General features: G+C 35.1%; 1 protein-coding gene across 3 annotated transcripts in view; it reads right to left on the bottom strand.

The window, feature by feature from the left end:
- Window positions 1-13,353, bottom strand: part of ulk4 (unc-51 like kinase 4) — a 220,656-nt gene that overhangs the window by 142,395 nt on the left and 64,908 nt on the right. The window lies entirely within an intron of this gene.

A 13,353-nucleotide genomic window follows, 5' to 3' on the forward strand; every position in this document is an offset into this window, starting at 1 on the left:
TGTGATCTATCATTACAATATGTGACAAAATGTACTGCCTAATAAATGACAATATAAACAGTAGGATTTGTTTCATATATAAATCATATATAATTAAGTAGTAGTTTCAGCAATGCATCACAAAGCAGTTGCTCATATGTGCACATAGTATTGTTGAATACTATGACTGTCTATTTATCTCTTTATCAACACAGCATTCATTGATTCAGCCTCACCTCTAGTATTTCAAACTAATCAATTCACTACAACCTCAGATGGAACTCATAACAGAAGTAGCCAACATAACATTCATGCTTTTGTTATGCGTGTCTTTGATACAGTGAAGAACATGAATAAGAAAAGAGATGATAACACTTGGGCAGAAGTGAAGATCAGGCCATTCTCAATAACTGTTGATTACTGTAGTGTTGCCTCTGACATTTACACCATGTTAAAAGGAATAGGGAGGTTAAAAAAAGAAAGAAAGAAAAGCTATTTGAGTTACTGTTTGCTTCATAAGTGTCTTCAACACTTTGGCCCAAGGATCAAACATTCACTAAACATCTTTTTCACTAAACAACATTTCTTTTTTTGTGCTTAAGCATATTCAAACTCTACTAGACATTGTGAGAATCAACTGCAATTAACATCAACTGACATCACACAAGGCATGTCTCTTTGCACCAAGTATGAAAATGCCATTTGAGATTATGGCAAGATTCTCAGTTATTAAAGACTGTTTAGATCTGAATAAAGAAGTTAAATAAATACATATGTTTATTCTTAAAAGTGTATTCTTATTCCTGATGCACGCCTATCATACTGCTTGAGAAAACCTGCTATATTGTGAATGAAGGTCAAATTTCAGTGAGGGGAAAAAGCAGTGACCTATGAAGCTCTGATAACACAGATGTCGCTTTCAAAACAAGAAACAATGTGGCGAATTGTAAGCAGAATCTGCAATCAAACATTTATTGTACTTGCTTGGTAAATAAATAAAAAAAAAAGACCCGTACCAAAACTATTAGAGTATAATATGTCTACCGATACACCATATGCATTATAAAATATGTATAAATAAATAAGTATGCGTCCCAAAAAGATATCCAGTCTGTTCTCAGGTCCATAAATCAAGAAATATTTGATCAACCAAAAAACAAATGTCCATAAACTGGAAGACATACAGGTGCAGTTAATTTATTTCAGTAATTCAACTCAAATTGTGAAAATTGTGTATTAAATTCAATGCACACAGACTGAAGTAGTCTAAGTCTTTGGTTCTTTTAATTGGAATGATTGGCTCACATTTAATAAAAAAAAAAAAAACACCAATTCACTATCTCAACCCATTATTAAATTATGGTGACATGCCAATCATCTAATCAACTCAAAACACCTGCAAAGGTTTCCTGATCCTTCAAAATGGTTTCTCAGTTTGGTTCACTAGGCTACACAATCATGGGGAAGACTGCTGATCTGACAGTTGTCCAGAAGGTAAGTCACAAACATTCACTGCCAAAGAAGATGGGTGTCCACAGAGTGCTGTATCCAAGCATACTAATAGAAAGTTGAGTTGAAGGAAAAAATGTGGAAAAAGATGCCCAATCAACAGAGAGATCCACAGCCTAATGAGGATTGTCAAGCAAAATTGATTCAAGAATTTGATTGAACTTCACAAGGAATGAACTGAGGGTCAAGGCATCACGAGCGACCACAGACAGACGTGTCAAGGAATTTGCTGAACCACAGTCAGAGGCATCTTACCTGGGCTAAGACGACGACGAACTGGACAGTTTCCTAGTGGTTCAAAGCCCTATTTCCGGATGAGAGCAAGTATTGTATTGCATTTGGAAACCAAGGAAACCTAGAGTCTGGAGGAAGGGTGGAGATGCTTTCTTCAACTATTTACCAATTAATGTTGGAGCACTTCCTTCTGCTGAACAGCTTTTTGAAGATGCTGATTTCATTTTACAGCAGGATTTAGCACCTGCCCACACTGCCAAAATCACCAAAAGTTGGTTAAATGACCATGGTGTTGGTGGGCTTGACTGGCCAGCAAACTCCCCAGACCTGAACCCCAGAGAGAATCTATAGGGTATTGTCAAGAGAAAAATGAGAAACAAGAGACCAAAAAATGCAGATGAGCTGAAGGCCACTGTCAAAGAAACCTGGGCTTCCATACCACCTCAGCAGTGCCACAAACTGATCACCTCAATGCCACACTGAATTGAGGCAGACATTAAAGCAAAAGGAGCCCCTACCAAGTATTGAGTACATGCACAGTAAATTAACATACTTTCCAGAAGGCCAACAATTCACTAACAATGTGTTTTTTTTTTTTTTTTTTTTTTTTTTTTTTGGTCTTATGAAGTATTCTAAATTGTTGAGATTGTGAATTGGTGGGTTTGTGTTAAATGTGAGCCAAAACCATCACAATTAAAAGAACCAAAAACTTAAACTACTTCAGTCTGTGTGCATTGAATTTATTTAATACACGAGTTTCACAATTTGAGTTGAATAACTGAAATAAATTTTTCCACGACATTCTAATTTATTGAGATGTACCTGTACAATTAGACCAAGACAAGGGTTTAATTTAACATATTTAAGGTGAAAAAACTATATATATATTATTCTGGACTGATACAGCTTTAGATGTTGGCTTGACATAAAGTCTATCAAGATACACTGTGCAGTACTCATAATTAAAGGATCAAATATGTTCCAAGATCATTTAATTACTATTCTTACAGTAAAATGGTGAAGCTCTGCCAACGATTCAGATATGTCTTTAAAAATAGCTTTTGAAGAGTAGCCTCTCCTCTCCTCTAAGTGAGAGAAATGAGACTGTAAGAGGGTGAGATCCAAAGGACCAGAAGTGACAGCCCATCTCTGCCCTCAAGCCCATGCTAATTAAGAAATGCTGTTAATTAACTTGTTTGCAACCAGCACTGCATACTTCTACACATTCAGTGCCTCAAGATTTCCCTTCAAGCAAGTCAGTTCGTCCCATCCCCTCATAACACACACAAGCATGCAAACTTGCCCATGCAAACAAACACACACATTTCTGCTGAGGCGTGTCTTCTCAAATTAGATACGGATGAAAAAGCAAACAGTGAGAAAATTGCACAGAGCCCAGCAGTGTGGGAAGGAAATGCACCCAGCAATTATACCAGAGGCTGAAAGTAAGTTTGAACAGTGGACTAGAGGGAACACACTGGATTAATCTCCAATGAGAGAGCAATCGCCTATTTAACTACCACGCTCAACAAAGAGGAGAACTGGGACCTGCATGCAAACCTGGCAAATAGCTACTGTATTAAATTTGCACAGGCCAGGCAAATAAAAGCATAAGCTAAAATGAGCAACACAAACATTTAAGAGTGCTTTTTTAGATGACAAAAACTCAATAAAGAAAGATTTTATCTCCCTTTGAATTAGTTGCTCAGTGACTTGACTCTGAATTATTATTGGCACTGAAATTAACACAGAAGTTATTAACTCAAGGATATTCTTAGTAAAATTTCTTCAGAGACTAGTCAATATAGAAAGTGCCAACCAAACTAAAAAACTTTAAACGACTCAATGTCCAGTCTGACAGTTAACAAACTCTGTTACACCTTTTGCAATTTAATACAAGTTATGTTTAGATTCATTCTGAAGGTGCAACAAAGATGAGGATAGCATTGGTAAATTAATATTGTGATAAATATGGATAACATGTTTGACACATATATATATATATATATATATATATATATATATATATATATATATATATATATATATATATATATATATATATATTAACAGTTCCAATAAATCGTCTTTCTGTACTCAGAAACAGATCTGAGCTATGAAGTTTACAGTATGTTTTCATTTTATGTTGATCACTTATTTCACAAGATCAGAGTATTTGATTCCATGTGATATGCTTATTTAATCATGTAAATGATCACTGATGCAAGGACTGCAAACAATCTGGCTTGCCATTTCACAATCAGTTTACAGAAATTAAGCTAAATAAAATGCAAACGTGAGTGTGTGGGCTACATTCCCAATCCTAACTGGCATTGAGCTCATCTGCAGAGAATGTTGTTTGTTTTTAGATTAGTCTGATTGAGCTTGACGGCTGTGTAGGTGACCTCCATCCTTCTACGTGATGTGTGTTTCAATGTGTTGAAAAGCTACAGCCCAATGAATGGTTTCCTTCAAGTCAATGGTTTCCTTCAAGTCACTGGAGTTTATGGCTGAATTGGATTTGGTCTAACCTATACAGAGAAGATTTGGGCCATTTGCTTGTATGTTTTCTATTTGTATATGTTTTATTTGTTTAGACGTGGCCAAGTTTAATGCTTAACCCTCTGGAGTCTAAGGGTATTTTTGGGGCCTGGAGAAGTTTTGTCAAGTCCTGATATTTTTGCTTTTTTCAGTTTCTTATAAATATCTAAATGGGTAAAGTCTAATACCACTGTAATCAGCACAAACTGGGCTATAATAATATGTGAAATGCATTCATGTACATGATTGTATTTTTGAGAAAAAACAAATGTTATGCATGGTTAGTGAAAAACTAAAAATGTTAAATCACTTGAATACGGCCATAAAACACATACATAACATTGGTTCCCGGGACTGTTGAGAACTTGAGCTTGTAGCCTAGAATTTTTCTTTCTAAATTATGTGAAAATCATCTTGTTTACTCACTCACAGAAAACAATATATTGATTTAAATTTTCTAAGAAACTTTTTGTTGGTAAAAGTCATATGCAAGGAGGGCGTCAACTATCATGAATATCATTGTGATTTACACCTGAGAAGACAAAGCCCTGCATAATGAGCTGCATAATGAGCCTTTCAGTCAGTTGTGCCACTGAGTGAGGAGTTACAAGAAAGAATGTGAGAATAAAATAAATCTATATAATTTTATGTTTGTAGTTTATTAAGAATATATTTAATTATCCCACAACATAATTTAATATCCACTTGGGGGAGCAGTTAAACAGTTTATTAGGAACAATCAAAGCTTACTTTCAAACAATTTTTTTGGCATCCTTACTCCAGTCACACAATCCTTCTGAAATACTTTTAACAATCTTATTTTCTACCAAAAAAACAAACAAAAAAAAAACATTTATTATCATCATCATCATTATTATTATTATTAATGTTGAAAAGAGCTGAGAATATTTTTCAGGTTTTTTTAGGGGGAATAAATTGAAAGAACTGCATTGTTTTTACATTTGTTAGAGTTATCTCTATTTGTTACATTTATATTATTTACATCAAGCTTTTGAATGGTATAGTATTGTATATTGTTATTGAAACTTCATAATGTTTCACTTGATTATACATTTAGTCAGGAATTATAGTTTGGAAAAAGTATTTGGAAAAAGTCTAACTAGTAAAATGTTTACACATATGTGAAAACTAGTACAAGTATATAAATACATAAAAAGAGACTTACTCATGTTTATGATCTCTGCTGAATAAAGTGCTTCATTCTTTTTTCTGAGGAAATCCATTTCTCAAATCCTCAACCACATCACAACTTTTTGGGGTGAATTATGTCTTATTCCTGTCATTGCGAAGCAAACAGTAAAATAAAATAAAAACTTGAAGAACAGTCTCTGCTTTTTCTTCTGTGTGGGTGTATTCAAGCCGCGCGCTTCAGTTTGAATCTGAATAGCGCGTTCAGCGCGGGGGCGTGGTCACATTAGATATAATGAAGGGAGACATGAAAAATAGACATCGCGTTGTTTTCATATGGATAACTTTATCTCAGAATATTTGTTTTCGGCAGCACTTGTTTAGTTTAAAAGTAATTTCAGGCTTTCTATAAATATCTCTCTCATGTCTCTTTGTTGAGTATTCACGGAGTTACAGTTCATTTTAATGACGTGTTTGTAAATGAAGATCAGCGCACACAAAGGCTGCAGACAGCGCACCTTGTTTGTTATCTTTATTTTATAAGTGCACAAAGGTTTTTTGTTATTATGTCTGTATCCAAAAAACAGTAGACCCTTTACAGATTCAATTGATGTATTGCTCTTATCTGTACGATTAAAACAGAGTGTAATTTAAGTTCTTTTCGGGGTTATCAGGAGAAAATGACTCAAAACGCATATATGCGTTAATCGACTTCAAAGGGTTAAGTTTAGTTTTCACAAGATATGAGCACTATAATAGCATGCCTTCTTAGGCACCACTAATATCATCATTAAATTTGATTAACTTTTACATTTTTACAAGTCTTTCTTCCTGGGTCAAACTGAACAGAGCTAAACTCTTAATTGACAGCATCTTTAATGTAAAGCTCATCTCTTAGAATCTTGGGAGTGATTTGAAGAGAGAGCATTTTCAGGTGTGTGATTCACTAGATTGAGCTTCGAGTTCAAAGGAATCATTCTTCTCAGTGTTAATGAAAATAATGGGGGGAAAAACACACAGCCCAAACTGTCCAAAGAATATTTGAAACTATTTTCCATTTAACAAAATATGTGTCCAACTACAGAAGCAGAAGTTACATTTTGTTAAAGACATAAACAGACTCAAACTCTGGCATGCCTCCTAAAATCTCTCCTGAAGTGGTGACCCTTAGCTTAACCCCTGAAAATGCAATGAAATTTAAAAAGCTTATCCAGTGAGTGGTAACTTTCAATTGTGTTCAACTGTTCTATTTTTCTAAAACAGATGAATATGAATTTGGACATCATTTTCGCTCCACACTGCAAGTGCAATACTGTACCAGGTGAGCTAGAGAGCAAGTTTAGTACATCTGAGAAGTCATACATAGGAAGGTGTGAAAGGAACCACCCGAAAATAAAACATTATGTATTAATGATCTGTCTCTGTAATCATTGTGTGCGTGTGTGTGCTTCTATTGTGGTGGGGATTTAAACCTGAATACACACTAACTCATGGGGATTAGTGTCACTGTGGGGACCTAAATTGAAGTCCCCAAGAGGAAACAAGCTTAGAGCATGAAAACGCAGAAAGTTTTCTGTAGGTGTAGGGCCATAGAATATACGGTTTTTACTGTATAATAACCATTAAGCCTATGGAGAGTCCCCACAACGATACTAAACCAGACGTGTCTGTGTTGTTGTTGTTGTTGTTTTTTTTACTACCACTAGTGTTCATTTCAACTGGAAACTAGGGATGGGCATTTTGGGAAATTTCTCATTTGGATCATCGATAGGTTTCAAAAACGATTAATCGATTAATCGGGGGTGGGGCTTGTATTATATACATGGCCATAATGTATATAATGAAAAAATCTGAAGATTGTTATGAAAATGAAAAAATAAAAATAAAAATCTGACACGAAAATCTGTCTATGAAAACATGAACACATGATTAGGACAGGTTAGATTGTGATTATGATGAAGCAATGTTATTAATAAAGGAGCAAGAAATATCTGCCTGAGGTGAAGAGTATACCAATAAACCGAAACTAATTCTATGGCACATCCTATGATAAATCAGATAACTGAGATACATATCAGACGTAACATTACAACTTGTATCAGCACAATAGGATGCTAAGTTATGCGTTAGACAGAGAGAGAGAGAGAGAGAGAGAGAGAGAGAGAGAGAGAGAGAGAGAGAGAGATAGAGAGAGAGAGAGAGAGAGAGAGCTCCCGCTGATGCGTTTTCATGCAGAGACCTATACTTGGAAAGATGGGCAAGGACAGATTTTACTATAGATTCCTGTAAAGTTCTCATTACAAATATATGGCAGTTTGTGCTATATTTTCATCTACGTTATTAAGGGTAATAGTTGTATACTATTACATATAATATATAATATGTATATAACAATAATAATAGAGAAATAAAACATTTAAGAGCAATATCATTATCGTGCATTGCTTATATCAGCATGAAAGGAATCGCTGATATGCAGCGATTTTAGCATAATTGTTCATGTTAATTAATCAGACATAGACTAGCTCTTGCAACTTTTATCTAAAAAAAAAAAAAAGTGAACTTGACCGAAAGTGTAACTCGGATTGCGCTTTACAAACACGAAAGTACAATAAATTCACATAAGTGTCACTATCGTTATTGTTTTTATGTATTCTAATATTTAATTAATATTTTGTATTCAATTTGCACTTTCTGATCAACCAAAATATTATTTAAATATTATTTAACAGCATGGAAATCACTGATTATTGCTAAATAATTGAATAACATTTAAAATATATTTAAGATAAAAACAATGACAAACAAATAATTTTCGTCATCTCTACGAATATGTTTAAGGTAATTAGGCTACAAATATATCCAGTGCATTTTTATTTTATAAAGACCATTTCATTATTTGTCTGTGATTTAAAAATTAACACACAAAGATACTTTTTTTTTTTTTTGCTACTTTATTCAACTGCATTTTTTTTAACAAATCATTATCTTCCAGTATAACTTTAGCAGCATACTTTGATCCAGCGGTGAAACGTAGTTTTTTTAAAAATAAAGAAAAAAGTTCACCAAGTTTAACCAAACAACCATTATAAGGTATAAAACAGAGACCAATAGCCTAGATATTTTAACTAAATGGCTAAAGCTCAAAACTAAAATAATAATATTATAAAAAAAAAATTGGATATTATATTTACCACGACCGGTGAAACATACAAATGTCTATTCAAAAAGATAAGTTGGTCTACGTGCTCAGATGAGAGCCGAGTGCGCAGCCTGTCCACATTTAGTGGAATAAATTCGCTCCGCTGGAACAGATGTTGCAGGAACAGCCAGGTACCACTGGACAAGTAAAACTTCTCTGTCCCTGAAACTAATGGGCAGCAAATCTTTCACCACCATTTCAGCGAATAGCTTTGTCGTCTTCTCGGTTCTGCCTGCGTTGCATTTAGGTCTTACGGCAAGTGATTCAATGCTCGTCTGAGTTGCCGCTCTGTTATCGCCAAATATTTTATGTACACATTTTAGATGATAGCGGATTATATTTGTTGTAGATGTGTGTGACAGCTTGGCGCTGCACAGCTTACCATGAACTGTATTTTCATCGTTCTTCGAGGGAAAGCAGCCATCACTTACGTGACTTTGATGCCATGTTTATCTGTTTTCTAACATCTTTTGAGGCATCAAGTGGGAAGCTAACCAATCAGAGACCAGGGTGCTGCCCAACGTGCTGCCATAACCAATAAAAAAAATATATAATAATTTCGATCATCGTTTATTTGATCGATCATCGCTGTCGCGGTCGAGTATTTGAGTACTCGATCACTGTTGCACATCCTTACTGGAAACTGCAGTAAATTGCATGCACTGGTATGTTTTTACAGTTTTAGAGTTTACTGACCAATCGTACCACTGCAACTTTTGCTTACCACAATGTTGTCTAACAAGCTGTTACTCATGTCTTATATATGCTGCCTTCAAGTCCTCTTGGAAAATTAGCTGAGCAAATTGTTATTAATCAATGTTCTCAAGTAAATATGTAACCCTGGCAATGCATGTGGATTCAGTTAATGGATTTTAACATAATATCCTAATGATTTCATTCATAAAAGAGAAAATGATAAATTTGACCAATACAAAGTTTTTTTTTTTTTTTTTGACTATTGCTAAAAATATGCCCCAGTTACTGGTCTTGTTGTTTACGGTCAAATATTAACCAGAGAAAGATTTTGCATCGAAATTAATATTATATGACATGGGTGACAGGTTAAGTCAATCAAAAAAACAAACAAACAACAACAAAAAAACATAAGGAAATATTTTAGACGTATTCTTCATTACAAAAGTTTTGGTCCCAGCAGACCAGACCCCAAAAATATTTTGGACATTTTGTTTTATAAGCCCTTTTTTGATGATGAATATATGTTATTTTCAATTGTTTATTTCTTATAATTTATTATTATAATAATAAGTTTCGAAACATTTTAGAAAAGGTAACATGTTAACTATTAACTACAACATTTATCTTAACAATTTCTAAATTTGCTGATAATTACTGTTTGCCGTCTCTAATATTTTCTTTCATGTAATTTCATGTTTTGGCTAATAAACTTTGCCACAAATCTAAAACACACAAGACTGATTTTTCATCACATGAGCACCCATATAGCAAGTACTCTGAGGGTCCTCACATAATTTAACATCACACCTCTGCTTACTGACAGGGGAGAGGCAATAATGGCAACTTTGGTATTTACAATTGCACCAACGCCTCAGAGTACTGTTGCTGCCAGACTGGATTAGCCTATAATAAATTTCCTCCTCTCAAAAGGCTATCATTTTCCCTCCGAATGAAATGTTGTTGGATGTCAGGGATATTCTGTGCTTGTAGGTGAGGAGGCACATGGGAGAAAATGAAAATTCAGAGGCATGAACATGATTTACAAAACCATTTAATCCAAGATATTAGGATCAAGCAGCCCTTTATTAGTCTGACATGGTGAGCTGGCCACTACATTACCCGAGGAAGAATAGAATTGAGGAAAGGGAACAGTGACTTTCACAATAAATTGCATTTACTGGGTGCCTGGACTGCGAATAGGTCTACATGCATACATTATAATTGGAATCCTACACAAGATGTTTTTTTACTGAATGACTGGGAACAACCAGAGTGACAGGGTAACATTTTGTTCCCTAGCGGTTCTTTGTTATTCTGACAGTTTGAGCTGTAATGCAGTGATTTGTGAACCGGCTCTTACACACCCACAGAATGGGGTAATATATTTGGTCTTTGGTTGCTCTGCAGCAACATTTTTAAATTATCAGTGAAATATCAAACCCTTGATTATATGAACTAGGTGTGTCAGAGCGCAGAAAGAGCTCCTTTGAGAACTGATGAGGGTCTCTGGGAGCAGCTTTAGATTGCCTGCTGTAGAGAAACTAGACCAGATTTTCTGATTAATGGAATCTAATCTAAAGGGTGGGCAGTATGTGGCGGAGATGCAAGAGAACAGCACCAGCTAAACTAAGGACGCTCAAATTTCTTTTCCAGGAGGCAGTTTGTCCACTTTATACATTTAGTGGTAATCCTGATGGATATCAGGATATCACAATTCAGGATATCAGAATTCTTAGGCCTCGGCTAAGGTCAGTGTACATGACTCTATCCTCAGGAAAAATGGGAACCATAGCAGACTAGCAAGGATTAATGTAGAAGACACTAAAAACAAGTCTCAGGTTTGCACCTGGATGATCCTCAAGAGTTCTGGAACAACGTCTTATGGACATATGAATTGAAAAGTGAATGTTTTGGGAAGGATCTTCTGCATCAGGACATTGGATGCCTTGTCGTTGCTGAAGGAACCATACATTCTGCTGTGTAGCAGAGAATGTTAAACCATTAATCTGTGAATTCTATCTGAAGTGACCACAGTTGGGTCATCCAGCAAGAATATTCCAAAACATAAAAGCCAGCACCAAAGACATGCAGTTCATGTTCTTGAACCTACAAATATCACTGAGCTGAAGCAGTTCTATGAGGTGTGGGTCAAGATTCCTTCACGTGTGTAACGAATTATACGGGTGTAAACAGATGGAAATACTAGCCATAAATTGACACACACACACACACACACACACACACACACACACATACAGTACTATGCAAAAGTCTTAGGCCACTAGTATTTTCACCAACAAAAAATAGTTTTAAGTCAGTTATTTCTATTATTTGCTGTAGTGTGTTAGTAGTAAATATCAGTTTACATTTCCAAAAATTATTTTTGCCATTAATTGCAATAATCCAGTGAGATTTTTGTTTGCACAAGGAGTCTGACAGCAGTCAGTGCTCGACACAGAGATCTGATCTCATCATCAGTCTGTCTGGAATTACATGAAGAAACAAAACAAACTGAGACAGACTAAATCCAGAAGAACTGTGGCAATGACTCTAAAACGTTCCAAAATGTTTATCGATTTGGGACCAAACCCTTAAATTACTTCCCTGTTAATGTCTCATAAAAAATAAAAATAAAAAATAATACATTTTAAAAAGTATATACCTACAGCAGAAAACCTCAGAGCTCGTGTGCTTGTTTTCTCTGTGTTACTTGCAGCGTGTTCAGAGAATTGTACAGAATTGTTCATGTTTCAGAAGACAAGCAAGGTGATTTTGACTTAGAATAAAACAGTTTTGTATAGGCTAAATCAAAATAGCATAAAAATTAAGCTTGCATACAGACTTGTTATAATACCAGTTATGAGGGACAATAACAGTATGGCATTTAGTACTAGTGTAAAGGGAATTATGAATGAAATTTGACAACAACAGATCCTATGTCATTATATTGACAAATAGAATGCCCATAAATAATGTATACCATATTTTTCGGACTATAAGTCGCACCTAAGTATAAGTCGCATCAGTCCAGAAATACGTCATGACGAGGAAAAAAACATTTATAAGTCGCACTGGACTATAAATCGCATTTATTTAGTACCAAGAGAAAACATTACCGTCTACAGCTGCAAGAGGGCGCTCTATGTTTTCAGTGTAGACTACAGGAGCACTGAGCAGCATAGAGCGCCCTCTGGTGGCTGGTAATGTTTTATCTTGGTTCATTTCTCATGTAATCACATGATTCTCTGTGATTAATCGCACATAATCGCATCGCATTATGGACAAAACTAATAATGCATTCAAAAGAAGTGTATTGTGCACTTTTTTATTTAAAAGTACTGCTTTATGAACAAAGGCTGCAATAACATTTGGTTTGCAAACACTTCAAACAAATAAGGTTCTTTTTTACAGCAGTATTCATTTTACATGGTAGCATTTTAAATATTTCTTGTTAATCTTAATTTATTACATTAATGAAATGAAATGAAATATAAATAAGCCATTTGCCACTGCCAGGACATTAACATTTTTATAGAACATATTTAAAAAAAATATATATTTTATAGTTCACATACTGTCCAGAGCCTTGATCATAACATTATAACAGGTACCTTCCTGTTAGAGACCTGCACGATCGCAGGACACATCGCAGCAGAGTGCGGCGCGGGACAACATTTGATGAGCAGGTAGAGACTCGTAATATATTGTGAGAGGGCCATGTGTAACCTCCTCCCATACGACTCAAAATAATAAACCACAGAATTAACAAATTAAAAACCACGAACAAAACTATGCACTCCACTGTGCTGAGCAAGCGCTTCTCTGCTGTATTCACGTGCTATCGGAAACTTCCTATTTCCTATTCATGAAGTTGTGATTACGAGCTCGCTGCATTCTTTTCTGTTAAAAATAACAGTGGACAGTGGTTTGTGAATGCTGATGCATAGCCTAAACATTTCAATCAGGAGCATCCCCTTCTGTGAACCATGATTTGTCCGTATGTGTATTCAGAGCCAGTGAGTAACAGACTTTCATGATAATAA

This window comes from Carassius gibelio, chromosome A16 (genome assembly GCF_023724105.1).
Source record: "Carassius gibelio isolate Cgi1373 ecotype wild population from Czech Republic chromosome A16, carGib1.2-hapl.c, whole genome shotgun sequence".
In the NCBI taxonomy this organism is placed as follows: Eukaryota; Metazoa; Chordata; class Actinopteri; order Cypriniformes; family Cyprinidae; genus Carassius; species Carassius gibelio.